Below are 16661 nucleotides of genomic sequence, written 5' to 3' on the forward strand. Positions count from 1 at the left end.
GGTATCACCTGGTTCTCCCATTCCCATAGGTTATCATATGGTTTTAAAAGCACCAGAGGAGCAGAAGTGTGCTCTCTCAACTTCTTGCTTCTACCTGACCCACATGAGGCTCACCTCAATTTCCCTTCCCTAAATTTAATAAACTCCATTTACTTCCATATGTCCTGTCATGGAATTTTTTTCATGGAGGACAAAGAATTTGTTTTTTTTTTTTTGGTGCTGGGGACCGAACTCAGGGCTTGCACTTGCCAGGCAAGTGCTCTTCTACTGAGCTAAATCCCCAACCCCCAAAGAATTTGGAAGTCTTCTGATACAGACTGTACCAGAACCATTAATATTTTGTAAAAAAGCCACCTAGGAGAAATGGTATTTTAGAGAGTCATTTCTATTCTATTTCCTTTTCTTCTTTCTACAGAACCAAGGGAATGGGCTGATCTCTGCACTTGGGAAAAGCCACTGGGAGATGCCAGACCCACAGAACCTAGCATTGTCCTGAAGCATGGCCTTCCCTGATAGTCACATTGTGAAGGTGGGCAGCTCACAGGACCCAGCCATGCCTGCCCACCCTATGCATACTCCCACCATAGCTTGAAGTCTGCAAAGAACACTCATGTGGAGGTTCCTGTGTCCCACAGTTTCACTATGAGGGAGTACACCTTAAAACTGTGGGGGCCCTTCTCCCCCCAGTTTCTCTCACCTCCTTTTCTTACCTGTGACTTAGGAGACATACTATCCATGGCAGGCCTTAGCAATGCAGCCGTCTCCCCAGACACTCAGGTTGATTCTTCTCCACCCAACCCCTACCCTAATGTGTCACATGCTATGGGCATTTTGCCAGCAAGTGAGGGGTATGCTCTACCCGACCTGCCTCAGGCCTTAAACTGCAATTGGAGGTGCTGCCAGGAAAATGGCCTTGGACATTTGTCTGGGTTCTTGCCTCTAGCAGGAGAAGATTCAGTAACAGTGACAGCAAAGTTTGTTGAGACAGGAATATGCTTTCAACAGACTGAAAGCATGCTGTCTCTAAAGTGAGAAGAATGGACTCAGGTTTTAAGGTTAAAATATTCACTGAGAAACTCTTAGCTTTGGATCCGTTTGGACCTTGGAGTAATTTTCTGACTTTGGTCATTGTCTTGTTAAGAGAGACATTGAATATTCTACTGGTTTCTGCTCTAATTGCTAGAGAATTTCTTTTTGAGATTTCTAGCCTTTGCTCTGTTTAGCTCTTAAGTGTGGGTCTTTATTTTGTTAAATTTACTTGTGAAAACCTCCCTGTTCCAAACATTGTTGTTTAGGATGTGGGTAAAGAGTGAAATAGGCTTTAGAATGGTGGCTAACTTTAGAGCTTTCTATTATAGCCTCTGGGCTCTGGCTACCTGATCTTAAATTGAACTTAGTGGAATTGGAAAGTTAAAAAGTAATTACATCCTGTGGCAGCAGTTTACTTGCTGTCTATCAGAGGAGCCCAGCATAGGCCTGTGCACAGAGTAATTGGCCCTGCCTATCAGTGCCAGCCTGGGAGCACCAGCTCAGAGGCTGGGAGGCTTGAGGCACCCACCCTGGCCCCAACAGCAGCAGCAGCAGCAGCAGTGCTAAGGCATGCTGGGAGCCAGCCCCACCTCTCAGCGTGGACCCAGAAGACTTGCCTCTCAGTTCTGGCCAACTCTCCAGTACCCACCTCCCCCAGCACAGAACAAAAAGCACTGCCTAGCCGGTCTAGGCAGCCTAGCCAGGCAGCAGAGTGGCAGTGGTAATGCCAGCAAGACTGACAGTGGCAGCCACCACCTCTGCAGCTGTAAGCACCAGGGAAGCTAAAGGTGCCAGGAAGCTAAAGGCACCAACTCTGGTGGCCTCCACCCTGTGCCTCTGGCCACATGACTATTTCCAACAGCTTCCTTGCATCAATAATCCCTCTTCTTTTCCCTGTTCTGACCTGCTCCCTTATCTGCCTACACACCATACCTCTGTATGCCTTGGGTACCTGGTCCCAAATCTTGCCTATGCTCTCCTTGTTCTCATAGCCTTCAGGGGTCGAAAAAGCGCTCACCCTGAGGTCACATTCCTCTGTATTTGCCAGATTCTAAAGATAGTTTCTAAGTCTTCTTTTTTTAGGACACTGACAAGAACTTGTCTGCCTAGCCAATGTGAGACCATGAGTTCAAATCTCACTTTAACTTGGTTTATTTGGTCTTTTCATTAGAATGACTAAGTCATATGGGCACCTATCTCTCAGTGGGAGATGAGGATGTTTTTTATTTCTATAACAGATTGCTATTTTGAGCCTGTATGTTGCATGTAAAATGTCTTTGTGGTTCATTTGAAAGCTTCTTTCAAGAAACCACATGGTCACAGGAAATGCTTCCACCACGATGGAGTCACAACAAGTACAGCATCATCTTGCCAGTCCCTGGGGGTAGGAAGCTCATAGGTGATGCCATCTTGCCATCCTCTAGGAAAATTATAGTGAACTGGTGGTTAAAATTCTCTAAATTAATATAGTTTAATTCTTTTCATTTTTAATACATTACTCTACTAAGGACTGGACACAGAATATAGTATTTGTCTTAAAAATCTGTGATAAACTACTTAAGAATCTTGCTGGCCAACTTCCTAAAAATAACTACAAGAAATTATTTAAGAGTGTACTCTGAACTAATTTGATTATTTGTGTGCAATTTTGTGCTTTCTGTCTATGTTTTAGTCTGGCTTCTACCTATGTATATGTGGCCTTTAAATTTTTTGCTTATATATTCACTCTTATAATTGACATTCTTTGATGTGCCTAGGTCAAAACATCTCTGTGTATTTTTAGATGTCTTTAGGATGGTTCTCAAATACTTTATAAAATTAAAGTTCACAACTGTCTCAAAAGTTATCTAAAGCTCTAATCCCAACTAGACTGAGCTATCCTCTGCCTTAGGACTAAAGAAAATTTGTAGACAGGAAAAACATTTCCTGTTTCATTCTATTATGAGTGTAATTTATTTAACTCTTTTATAATTAGGTTTATTGACCCATGGGTTCTTGTAGATTAATTTTATTCATAAGTCTTTTAAGGTACAAAGTTGCTAAGAGTTTTATTAAAAACAGTGTTATCTAAACTTGGGTTTTTCAAAGGTTGTCTCAAGTTACAAATTAAGGTCTTAAAGCTTATAAGTTTATATATGTGTAATTGGGTATAGTTAAAGCTTGCTTAGAGAGTTTTCTAAGGTCAAAATTTAAGGTACTTATGTGTATTTAAAAATGGGTTTCTATTCTATCAAATTAATTATTGGGGAGTTTTGTTGTTTTACCAACACCAAATAAAAGTTCACCCTCCAGATGGGATGATAAAACCTTAAGTTTTTAGGGGTCTACTAAAAGATGATTAAACCTGGAATAATAAATTATGTGTGTCATGAACGCTCAATGACTGAACCTGTTATTTTTGGTCACTAGGGGCTACATGCAGGTCAAGAACAATCCTGCTGTGTCCTAAGCCATTCTGTTAGTTAACATAAGTAGTATAGGATGTGATTTCTTCCAAGCCATGACTTTCAGTTTTTGGGATTCCTAACTACATGCTTACTCCCTTATCTCTGTTTCTGTGTCTGATCATTTGAGTCATTAATCTTATTAGTTTATTGTTATCTTTTTAGAAAATATGCATGTTCCCCCATTGTCCTCAGTTTACAAGCTGACTAACCCATGGCACGATGTGCACACATGTTGCCAGCTTTTCCTTCACAGACAAAATTCTGAGTTTTTTGCCCACAACTTCTCACTGCAGCAAACAAAGGACATAAGCCTTTTTAACCCTCAACAGAGTGTCCTCCTTTATGTTGTTATCTTTTCATTTTACATGTTTATATGTTGCCCAGTGTATAATAGTTATGATGTTTTATTAATTGGGTTTGCATTCAGGATCAGGATCCCATTTAAGAACTCTCATGCATAGGTATAAGAAACAGGCTCTTTGGAGCAGTAGGAAGTCTGGGTACCTTGCAGATTGTTCATGCAGAGACATCTGTAGGAACTTTTTAGGCAAGCCAGATCTAGAGGATCTGCAACTGAGACTTCCATGATATAAGAGGGATGCCTTGAGGATCCTGGAACCAATCTCACTCTCTCTCAAAGAGAAATATTCCTCCTTCCCATCTCCTTTCTCTCTTTCTGTCTCTCTACCAGCCAGCATAGGGGAAGCCAACATATTCACTTGGGTGTATCTTTAAATACTGGGAGTGCTTTTATTTTACTAACCAAAAACAAGATGACAAGCTCTATACATAGCCCCTTTGAAATTATTTAGTATTCTTCGCATCCTTCCTAAATTAATCTCTTGCCAGATGCAAGAAACAGAAGTTATATTTCCGATAACCCTAAGAAAACTGACTTTAAATTAAGTAAAAATTCCTTTATATGGTTTTAATACTGCAAGAGCCTTGTATCTAAATGTTACAGAATTGTTTACAAAATTAATAATGTATACATGTAAATAATTATAGTTCTTTTATCTAAGGTACATTCCAGTTAATAAGGTCTTTGGCTTTCCTTCTCTTTATGCCAAATGCTAAAAGTTCTGCCATTTAGGCCTGACATCTGTTCATCAGATAAACATTAGTTGTAATAAGAGAGGTATAATGGGACTATACTATTACTTTAATTGCAAATTATTAACCACAGTTGTTTTAAGTTATGCCATTACAGTGCTGATCCTTCAAAAGCGTTTATAGGCAAGCACATGAAAAATAACTCTGACAAGTCCTTATCTGTCAACCAGGACAGACATTCTTATGTTTTGGATTCATTTTGTATTTTCCTTCTAAAAACATTATAACTATTGCCTGCTGACACTTTATAATTTAAGGTGTCAGTACATCCTCTATGGACAGATAATTAGATCTAATTAAGCCCAGCCTAAAAGGAATTTTTTATTAAATCTCTTTGTTACTTAATTTGGACAGGATGTTCACATGGGCACTGATTTCTGATCTGTTTGATGTGTTACTTCCTTTCCTCCATGGGTCAAAAATTTGACTTTCCAAGAAAAGCTACTCCTGCTCTGGGGAACAAAACTACCAAGCTGGCAGAATCTTCAGAGGCAACTGTTCAGAGAAACAGTTTAAGAGGATGTGATCTCTAAGTGGTCAGTGTTGACCACCTTCTTAGAGGAACAAGTGGCATTCAACCACCCAAGACAGTGAAAAAGGACTCTAGAAATGAGGGGACTTCTCCCTCATTTCACTCCATAAATGAAGTCATCTATTTGGCCAAGGCCTTCTTTTTAACCAAACGCGATATAACTTTCAATGGTCTCTAACTTCTGCCTAGGACACTATGAGTCTTCTTTCAGTACAGAACTGACTCATTGATGTTTACCCTCTAATTGGTCTGGCCCCCAGCCCTGGTACACCTGGCATCTAATGAAGATATTACACCAAATGGTCAGCCTTTAACTGCCCACTATAGTGGCAGTCAAAAACAGAGGGCCATCTAAGAGTTAAAAATCACTACTAGTATAAACACCTATAGGAAAAGTAACCATGAGATTCTAGGTCAACTTTCAAAATAAAAAGTTGGATCTTTATCCTTTCTGCAGTACATAGGAGGGCCCCTTCTGATGCTCATATTATTGCTAATATTTGGGTCATTCCTTCCAAGGCAGATTTATCTCTTCCGGAATAAAAGTCTTTAAGTCTCAAATCACAAGGCAACAGAGCTAGTGATCTTTGTAGATGAAGGAGATCTCAAAGTATGGTCCTACCCACTCATTGATTACTGGATTGGAATCACCTGGTTCTCCACTTCCCATAGCTTTCTGTAGATTTTAAAAGCACCTGAAGAGTGGAAGCATGCTCTCTTGGCTTCCAGCTTCCATCCAGGACCCACTATGCTCCCCTTTGTATTTTTTCCCTTCCCTAAATTTAATAAACTGCATTTACACTCACATGTCTTGCCATGGATTTTTTCCACAAAGGAACAAAGAATGTGGAAGTCCTCTGATCACAGACTGCACCAGTGTCATCGACAATTGTGCTTTAAATTGAGGGAATAACTACTGTTCCAGTGGGAACAGATATTTCATTGAAGGTATTAAATTATTGTGTAAGTAAATGCAAGGAATAACAATAGAGTGCACATATGTATTAAATTACAAATTAACAAGTATGGGTATTGAGACACAAGTGCTCATGTAGGAGGCACTCAAACTGCTTTGGCTGGAAAGCACTGAAACCTTCCTGGACCTACAAATAAGCTTATAACAGGAGAAAAATATATCACCTGTCGTACATTTTCTATCTGTCTTTGCTCTAAGCCATTCTCTTTGCAGTCACTTTTAAATCACCTTGAATTTCAGACATTTGATAACATCTCCATGACAAGGGACAGAAAGACTTTTCTTTGCATTCACTACCTGCCTGGTTCCAGATTACAACTCTGGAGTCTTTCCCAGAACAAGGACTGAGATAATGACCAGACCACACATGTGGCTCAACTGTTTAGCTATGATAACTTTTTTCACCTATCCTCCTATTATTTTTGTCTATTTAAACTTATAGCTTATGTCTATACCCCAGAACATGGCTGAAGATAGCTGAGTGCTTACTCTGCCTCCTCCCGTGGCATGTCCTGAACTGTGTAATAAATCTCCTTTCTCTGCCTTCAGCATGCCTCTTTATTTGGCATTTAGGGGTTGGTGGCTGGACCTGGTACATGGATCTCAGGTGTTTGGCTTTGGATCCAAAACTCTAATATCAGTACAACAATAATTAAAAAAGGAAAAAGAAAGAAAAGAAAAGGGATTTTGGGGGAACCAGAGGAGACAGTGAAAAAAAAAAAGAGGACAATAATGTGCTGACTGTTTGTGATACTGAAAGAAATTTGGATGTATGATCTAAGGAATCGTTAGAATGAAACAAAGGAAAAACATTACTATTAGGGTGAATATAAGGCAACCACATTATATGGCTACAAAAGGAACCTCTCCCCTTGTAAGTAACGTACTAGGAACTCCCCATCCAGCCCTAAGTAATAAAAAACATTCACTTTTATTCTTTACTAGAAATTCCACACTCACTCTTAAATTGTCTTGGGAGGGTTAGAGGGCCCATGGTGGATTTTCTACCCAGGGACCTTCTCCTGCTAGCTTCCTACCTGACGAATTGAGCTGTATCCTCACCCGTCTCTCCATGCCTCTTTCAGTCTAACAATTAGTTTTACCATATCTCTGCCAAATTGTTTCTAGTCCTTGTTCCCTATTGAGCCAGTCATGATTTCTAAATTAATAATTGGTGCTTATACTAGATCTTTGCCCATATTATAAACTCTAAGAAAATTAATAAAAGAAATTTTATAATGAAGACCAAAAAAGAAACTGTTTTGTGACTATTAATTACAATGTAGAATAAAGTCCTAGATGCTCTAAAATTATCTACTTGAAATGTCAGTGGCTGAGGATAATACCAGTAATAACAATAATGAGTATTTAATATGGATAGGGACACTGTATTTGTGGAGATAAGGAGCTGAGGTGCAGAGCTTAACAACTTTTCAGAACTGCTTGTTAATAGATGACTGGGGCAAAATTTCAACTCATGTTGACCTGATCCAAGGTCAAGATCATTCCAAAGTGTCTTACACATTCTCTAGAAAACATAGTAAATGACCCATAACAAAGCCTAACTAGTCAGCAAAGTTGTTTTTACTATATTAGATTTGTTTGTCTGATAGAAATAGGTTAAGACTTCAATGAGCCAATTAAATGAACAAAGGGGAAATGGAAATATCCCTGACATAACAGTGCTTCAAATGCAATAGGAATAAATGAAAAACCTTAAATTTTACCAAAGTAAGATTGCATTTTTTTGAAAATGCAATTCCTATGCACTGGAGTTCCCAACTGTAGGAAATACTGGCTTAGGTATGTCAGTGAACTGAACATTATCTATTTCTCATACAGATTACAAGTGAGTTTATGTAAGGAAGAATATATTTGGTTCTGAAACCATATTTTATTTCAAACAGGCCAGTGTACACAACAGACATTAAGAGTTTAAAGTCAGCCCAAATGAGCTAACAATATGTTTATAGATTTGTGAGAAAGTACTAGGTATTCTAGGTGTTCTAAAACTGTAAAAGATTAGAGCAATAAGTATTTTGCTCTTGGAAATAAAATATTGGATGAATTATCATGTAAAGTGACAGGTGCAATCTTAATAGATAGCATCCATAACAGATAGATTTCTAAAGACATAAGGTTTATTATGAAACAAAAAGGTGAAATACCAGTATGGAGGATTCAATAAGACACTGAAGAACCATAATGATCAGTCTAGATCTAAAGACTAAAAGCCAATTACTACACCTTCCCAAACAAGATGATGACTCGTTAAAAATTCAAGGAAAAACCCTGACATTAAACTTAGAAGGGAATTGAGATTTTAGAGACTTTACATGTGCTCGTATGGTAAAAGTATTATTGAAAAACTTCAAAATGACTGAAAGTTTTAGATGTTTAACTAAAGAATTCTATGCAGATTTGAGTATAGCATATTTTAAAAACAGCAATGTTAAAATAAGCATAAAAATTAGGAATGACTTCACAATATTGATTTAACTGGGGAAATGCACTACTATATTTTTCATTTAACTGACTTCAGAAATACCTGGGTGGAAAGAAACTATTGAGATCAAGGATGACAGGCTATTTTGAATCATCTGTCATGGTATGCCCTGCCATGAATTAAGATATGTTCCTCTCTCTCTCTCTCACCTATTTTTCTTCCCTACTCAACCTCTAAGGACGAATACTCTAATTTTGCCCAACAAGAAGGAAAGAAAAGCAGAATGAGAGAAATCAAAGTATTGGATTCACTTTTGTTCTTTTCAAATTCTGAGAATACTCTCACCTACAGGTGCCTCAATTATTGGTATTCTTGATCATTTATCATGTTTTTGTATTGGAAAAATATGATTTTGATCATCAGAGTTGACACCAAATTTCACACTTCCATGTACTCCCTCCCCAGCCATTTATCCTTTGTTGAGTTTTGATACACATCTGCAATTGCACCAAATTTGTTAGACCTATTGCTAGTGGAAAACAGGTCTATGTCCTTCAAAGGATGCATTACCCACTTTTTCTATGGCTTCATATGTGTGATTACATAAATGTTTATGTTAGCAGTGATGGCCTATGACATATTTTCCCCTGCTCTACACAGTTGCCATGTCTCAAGCTCTGTGCTCTCCTGGTAGCTGGAAGTTATCTGTGGGGTGGATACTGTTCCTTGAAACTCACATATTTTCTTTTGGCACAATATTACTGTGGTACTGGCATCATTAATCATTTTTGCTGGGAGTCCTCTGCCATTGTTTCTGTAGCCTGCTCTGATTCCTTCTCCAGTCATCTGGCCTGTTTAATCATATGTACATTCAATGAGACTTGTAGCCTTCTCTTCATCACTGCATCCTATACTGTAATATTTGTCAATGTCATCAGGTTGCCTTGTAAGAGGGTTCTCCAAAAAGACTTATTCACCTGTGCTTCCCACTTGACTTCCATCTGTTTCTGCCATGTGGTCATCCTTCTCCTCTACTGTGTGTTCACATCTGAAAGTTCATTGCTCCTGGCCAAAGTAGATACTGTGTTTTACAGCCTGGTGGTTCCAACACTAAATCTTCTTATCACAGCCTATGAAACAAAGATGTAAAGGAGAGCATCAGTAAGTCAATCCACATGAAATTTCTTTCTCACTCATTTTAGACACATGTACACACACTCAAACACATACACATACATGCACACACACACACACACACACACACACACACACTTCACTCTCAGTTTGTAAAAATATGCCTTACACATTGTATTAAAGATTTTTAAATTTACCTCAAAAATAGCATGAAACTATTCATATAATTAGTGAGACAATGTAGATCCATATATGATTATTATATCATATTATGCCTTTCAAATAGTTTCTGAGTAAATGTCAATAAAGAGGAAAGAAATTCTGTTCTTGTCCCAGCTCCACTTGTGAAGAACTCCATTGCGGGACATGTCCTAACTTTTTCCTTTTAGTTATATTCTCTATGTATAGATTCCAAGAGGATACACTTTAATTTTCCATATGTCTGAAATTCATACATAAATACTCAACCTTAGCATTTCCATTGTATTATATATGAGTTTTTTTTCAGGATTTTGTTCCAACATTTATGTTACCAATAAAAAATATTTGCTCTTGAGGGTTCCATCAAATGAATATAGCATAACATGCATGCAGATAGTAGTTATAGTACTAATTCCGTCTTGCATAACTGCCTTTTGGAAATGTGGCTATGTACATTTGTGTAGATGTCTTCTGTTGATACCTGTTTCAATATAGTAGTTAAAATGTAAAACATAATTAAAGAAACATGATGTTTTTGCTAGTTTGTGATAAAGATAGCTACACAGGGAGATTCCTTGTGTTGTTTCCATGCATATATATATATTATAATCTCAACTGGTTCATCTCTACCAGTCCTCTTCACTCTTTCTAGTCCCCTTCCCATAGTGGCCTTGGCCAGTTTAATATTTCTATATTCATTCCTGTACAGTGAGCACATCAGACACATTCAAGTTTTTGGTTTCCTTCTCTTGCCCTATCCCTCCTATGGGACACCTCCCCTTAAGTGACCCATGTCCCATAATATTGCTGCATTTGTTGCAGGTCTATAATTTGCATATGATGGGGAACATGCAGCTTTTCACCTACTGAGCCTGACTAATGTCACTGAAGTGATATTCTCCAGTTCCATCCATTTAACTGTGAATGACAAAGTTTCAGTCTTCTTCATATCTGAGTAAAATTGCATTGTGTATAAGTATCACATTTTCATAATCCATTTCTCAGTAGTGGAGCATCTTTGCTTTTTCCAAAGTATGGATATTTTGAATAGTGCTGCAATAAACATGGGTATGCCGGTGCCTTTGTAATAAGCTGACTCACATTATTTCAGATACATCCCTAGGTGTGGTATTGTGGATAGTATGGCAGATCTGTGCTTAGTTTCTTTAGGAGCCTCCATATTGTTTTGCGCAGTGTTTTGTACAATCTTACATTCCCATCACCAGTGTATAAGGGTTCTTTTTTCCCTGCATCCTTGCCAACATTTGTTCTTGATGGTAGCTACTCTAACAAGAGTGCACTGGAATCTTAGGGTGGTTTTGATTTGCATTTCCTTTGTGGCCAGGGATGGTAAACATTTTTTTCATGTGTTTTTAAACCATTTTGGGCTTTGAAAAAAAAATTTGTTCAGTTCAGTTCCCCATTTCTTTATTGGATCAGTGATTTTTTGGGGGAGTTTAGTTTAGTTTTTTTGAGCTCCCTGGATATTCTGGTTATTTGTCTCTTGTCTGATGTATAGCCAGCAAAAAATTTCTCCCATTCTGTAGGTAGCCTCTTCAATTTCACAGACAACTTAAACTTAATTTTTGGTTTAGAAATTTAACAGAAAGTTTTCTGTTTCTTTATGCTTTACCAAATCATTGCTCAGGTCACTATATAGGTTAATTTAAATTTCCTCAAGTGTATGTTTTTTGGGTGGTCCAAAATGTTATAGTTTACATGAGGACTTTTACCTCATAAAATAAAATTAGTATAAGTAAAGCTTTTAGTCATAAAACACTGAATATTCAAAAAAACTTAAATTTAATACTACATTTGTCATTATAGCATGGAAAATTTTACAAGTGAGAATGAATATGAAATATTTCTTCCAAATAAATTCAGGATTCATTTTTAAACCAAACAAAATTTAAATGTTTCTTGCTGTAATGCTTTATAAAAGACATGTTTTATGCAATCTTCTGTTATTGTATGCAACAAGATTCTCAACACTCACAGTGTATTGTGAAATTAAGAAAGATAGATGTACCTCAGTATTTTTTAGTCAATTAGAGATCAAAATTCAATTACCAGTGTGGTATCTTAAATGGTATGTATGTGAGTGTGCCTTTGTATATGTGTGCATTGTTGAGTAAATAATTTTAGAATTTTATTTATAATTGAAAACAACTAATTATAAAAGATTATGGGTACAGCATCATATTAAGTGCACATGTACATTGTAAAATTTTTAAATCATTGTATTTAGATTGTCCACCATCTCAAACATAACTCCAAAATTCATCTGGACAGTATTATGCATTTTTCTGTAAAGCGCCATGTCTTCTCAAAAAATGATAAATTTGTTTTATCTATTCATCTACATTTCTATCATTTATGCATATCATATATGCATATATTTCCAGCTCTCCTGGATAAAATTATAGTGCAATGATTGATAAAATAAAGAAAAACAAAGACTAATTTATTGTTACAACATCAAAACATTTTATTTCACTACTAAATATGCCATTTCAATAGTTTTTATGTGAATCCTTTAATAAAATTAATGAATTTATTTTATTTGCTGAAGAAATTTCTGTATGAGTTAATATTAATTTTAAAAAAGAATCATTTCTGGAATATTGTATCAAGTCTTTACATGCACAAGCTATTAGGGTTTGTGGGTGTTTGAAGTACAATAATTGATTGCTACCTGCTGCTGTCATGGAAATTTTGTCTAAATCTTAAAGAAGACAGGTCTTCTTTTGGAAACTTCAAGACAGTTTCCTGATCCTGAGTCTCCTGAATTTGTCATTTCTATTTTCACTGATATTTTCTCCTTATTTTGTATCAGTCATTTAAGATAGAGGCCAAGTTTTTGTTATAAAGAAATAAAGTATTTTCTCCCTTTTGAAAGCTGGTTTTGTTTCATTTTTTCAACACTTAGCTTGAGTACATGCATTTTTCTTTTAATATCTTTCTAGACTTGATTCAGATCTTAAGATATCCTCTTAGAAATATCTTCTGATACATTAGCCATTTTGTTTTTGTTTTTATTATTTTTCAGTGTATTTGCTATGATAGTAAAAGTGACAAATTATGACACATAATCCATTTGCTCATTGATTCCATGACTGAGAGTGGTTGGCACCTCTCTTTTAAAGAAATTTTAACTGCAATTATGCAGAATCTTATCAAAATACTTCTATATTTTGACACAAGAAAAAGGCATGCTATCCATAGTTACTATCTTCACTCCTTTTTCATCAGTTGGTATATTCCAAATTCCCCTTCTTTGTTTAAATAGACAGTCTGGATTTATGAAGCTAATGACATGTTCATAACTGATTAAAATAATTATTTGAAGCTGTAATGTAGCCTTATATTGGAAAATGAAAGATGCTAGAACCATGTACACAGATTCCTTGATCAAAACATGTATTTCATATTACATCAAATTTGGACCATTAACATTTAGAACTGAAGCATAGTAATGTGTACAATTAATAATTTCAAAGTAGAAATTGCACAAATGTTCTTTCACCCACATAGCATTATTTTAGATAATATTGTGTGCCCTGGGTGCTATGTTTACCCTTTTATTTATTCATTTTTGCTTACATACCATAATAAAGCATAGAAAAACAAAGAAAATAAAAATTCTGTTCTTTTTTCATTTATGCAATGTCTATGAGAAGAGGTCAGTAGAGAACACCTACTCTTAAATCATGACATTATCCATTCAAGTCCCTGGTATAATCTCTCTCTAGTCAGAGCACAGCCTGCATGGGCATGCCACTAGTGATCATTAGTTTCAAAAACTGAGAGATTTCTGCTCGAGTCATGCATTATTTAATATCCTCTTTATTAGCAAAAATCAACAATTCAGCTTTCCTTGGGTCCTTGAGAGCGAATGTTTTTAGAGTTCTTCTCTAGTTATAGAAATTCTCTTTCTATCAATACAGTTCAAGGCAAGTTTTACAAACTCTGTTAGTACAGTAAGTGTTCCAGAAAGAACAGATTGATTCTTGACCACCGATATTCAGCATTAGGAAATGTGTTTTATTAATCACTGGCTCTTCTACACTACTTCCTGTTGTAGGAGATGTATGTATACTTCATTCACAAAAAATTGGCAAAGGATGGTAGTTGTCCCTGCATTATTCAACTCAACAATGACAATTTTCTGCTCCTGGTGTTTGGACTCCATATCCTAGTGAACAAAATTGGCATTCTCAAACAGTGAACCCCCTATAGCACCCTGGTTGCCTGGTCTCCCCTGGCTCAGACTGAGGGGAGAGACGTGCTGGGGACTCTGCCTCTGCCTGGCCATGGCCCCTCCCAAGCCCCAGCAACACTCAACTGGTTTACGGACATCACCATGGTGTCTGTGAGGAGCTTCACAGGCCACTCATAAATGTACATTTAAACATAGTAAAACATAAGAACTATCAGGTAAACTGACAATAAGGTAATAGAATAAAGTAACTAATACTTTATATGATAAAGTAGGAGCATAATATTATTAAAATTATAAGTATTAAAATTAAGTAATAAAAGATTAGCGAGGGGAAAATCAAAGAAGACAGAAAAAGGGAAGATAAGTATATGGGCTCAAGCAATGAAAAAATATTGTGGTTGACAAAATATTTATAATTATTATAATTATTACAGAGAAAGAGTAATTAGGAATAAATTTTAAATGGAAAAAATAAAAATGAATATTTCTTCTTTGCTGAGCAGAAGGGTTTGTAGAGTTTGGGCTACAGAGTATCAGATGTTATCCTTCAGTCAGTCTCTGGTGTTCTGAATCCACCTGTTGCTTCTACAATGTGATTGTGCCTGGTTCCCCTTGATGCCTGAGCTTCCCTGCAAGTCTACTTGAGTGTAGTCTGGGCATATGGTTGACTATGCTTGTGGAATCCAGGAAGTAGGAGCATTGGCTTCAGAAATGCAGCAATAGCTATGGGGTAGTGAGATGCTTAGACATGGGTTGCACTTTTCTCCCAAGATCATGGGGCAGTGAATCCAGGCATGGGGTGTGACAGGACACAAACCACAAAGTTTACTCTTTCAACTGGAGCATACTTGGAGTGTTCTCAGGGTGAGAGTGGCTCCAGATTTGCCTCTAGCAAGTTTTACACTCTCCACACAAGTATGCTGGGTGATTACTTTGGTAGTTTGGAAATGCCAGGTTCATTGATTACAGTCTTTACCAAAGTAATTTTATATCTATAGGTTTGAGTTCATACCTTTGACAATTTTCAGGGGTCACAATTATTCTTATGTTGATCATTTGCTAAAATAATTTATTTGGGGAGGCCTTTGGTGACTGGGCATATACAATATAAAAGAGAAGGGTCATCTTCTCTTACCAGTTGGGAGGCTTCTATTTAAAATGTTCCCTATGTAGATTCCCTTCCAGTGCTGATGAGTGAGTCAACTGGTGCAGTAAGACCCATCTGTGGCAGTTGCTTGCTATCCAGTATAAATATTTCCAATCTTAATATTTATTTTTCTTCTTTTTTATTGTTGTATTGGGTGGGGGTACATTGTCGTATTTGCAAGTTCTTACATAAAAAATTACTGATTTTTTAAATATTCATTTGTGTCCTATCATATACTATATCTATCTATCTATCTATCTATCTATCTATCTATCTATCTGTCTATCTATAACTATATCGTGGTTTTTTTCAGTGCCATTTTATGTGTGCCTGTAGAGTCCTAGGGTCTTTCAAAGGATTTAATTCATTTCTTTTGCTTGTTGCACTATGAGTGGAATTCTCCTCCTCTTTTGTTTTGGTTAGTGTTGTACATTAGGGATTTTTGTTTCTTTTATAGATCTAAAGTTCAATATTTCTCAATTTCCCCTGGTCTCTGACTGTCTACACTTTACATGTTTCTCACCTGATGTTCTAAGCCACCTGTTTCTCCTTGTACCACATATCTGAGATATTATTTCAGATTTGTTGAAATGCAGAAAAATGGTGAGTGTCTATAATCCATTTCTTTGTATCTTCCTGGGGTGTAATTTTTTTCCCATGTGTTTCCTTATGAGTCTGCTGCATGCCATAGAGATGGAAACTACTGACACCTCTGTTAAGTGCCTAGTACCTAGATTCACCCAGGATTGGCCAGATGGAGCATATATCACTTTTCAGAAATCCAGGGGCCTTCATGTAGAAAAATCTTGAGTAGGAACATTGCTAAAGCCATTAAGTTTTTAAGCCAGTCATCATAGACATAAACTGATAATCAGACAAATGCACAAAATGGGAACCATAAACAATTAATTCAGAGCCTACTCATGGAAATCATTTTTTATTTATTACATTAATTATACACAGAGGTTTCATTCTGATATTTCCATACATATATATGATACAATTTCACCAACTCCAACCCACATATTACTCTTTCTTATCCTCTCCCTTAAAAATAATTTAAATGGTTTTATTAGTCTATAGTAATATATGTGTATAAAATATTTCAATCATATTCAACCTCCCTTCCCTCTTTTTTCTCTCAGCACACTCACCTGGTTCTCATCCCCCAAAAGGGCAAATTTGATACACATGCCATTCTTGTTTTTTTTAGGTCTAGATTTTGCATATGCAAGGGAACATGCAATATTTTTATTTCTTGGTCTCACTTATTTTGTTTATGATGGTGATCTTCAGTTCCATCCATTTACCAAGAAGTGACATACTTTCATTCTTATTCATGAGTGAATAGTACTCTGTTGTGTTTGTGTATATATGCCACAATTTCTTTATCCATTTATCTGTTGATGGACAA

At 36.5% G+C, this 16661-nt stretch overlaps 2 pseudogenes; one reads left to right on the forward strand and one right to left on the reverse strand.

Moving 5' to 3' along the window:
• The first annotated feature begins 735 nt into the window (after positions 1-735).
• On the forward strand, positions 736-9745 carry LOC141416604 (olfactory receptor 1165-like; annotated as a pseudogene).
• A 3841-nt stretch (positions 9746-13586) lies between these two features.
• On the reverse strand, positions 13587-16412 carry LOC141416633 (ADP-ribosylation factor-like protein 5A pseudogene; annotated as a pseudogene).
• Positions 16413-16661: the final 249 nt, after the last annotated feature.

This window comes from Castor canadensis, chromosome 1 (genome assembly GCF_047511655.1).
Source record: "Castor canadensis chromosome 1, mCasCan1.hap1v2, whole genome shotgun sequence".
NCBI lineage: Eukaryota > Metazoa > Chordata > Mammalia > Rodentia > Castoridae > Castor > Castor canadensis.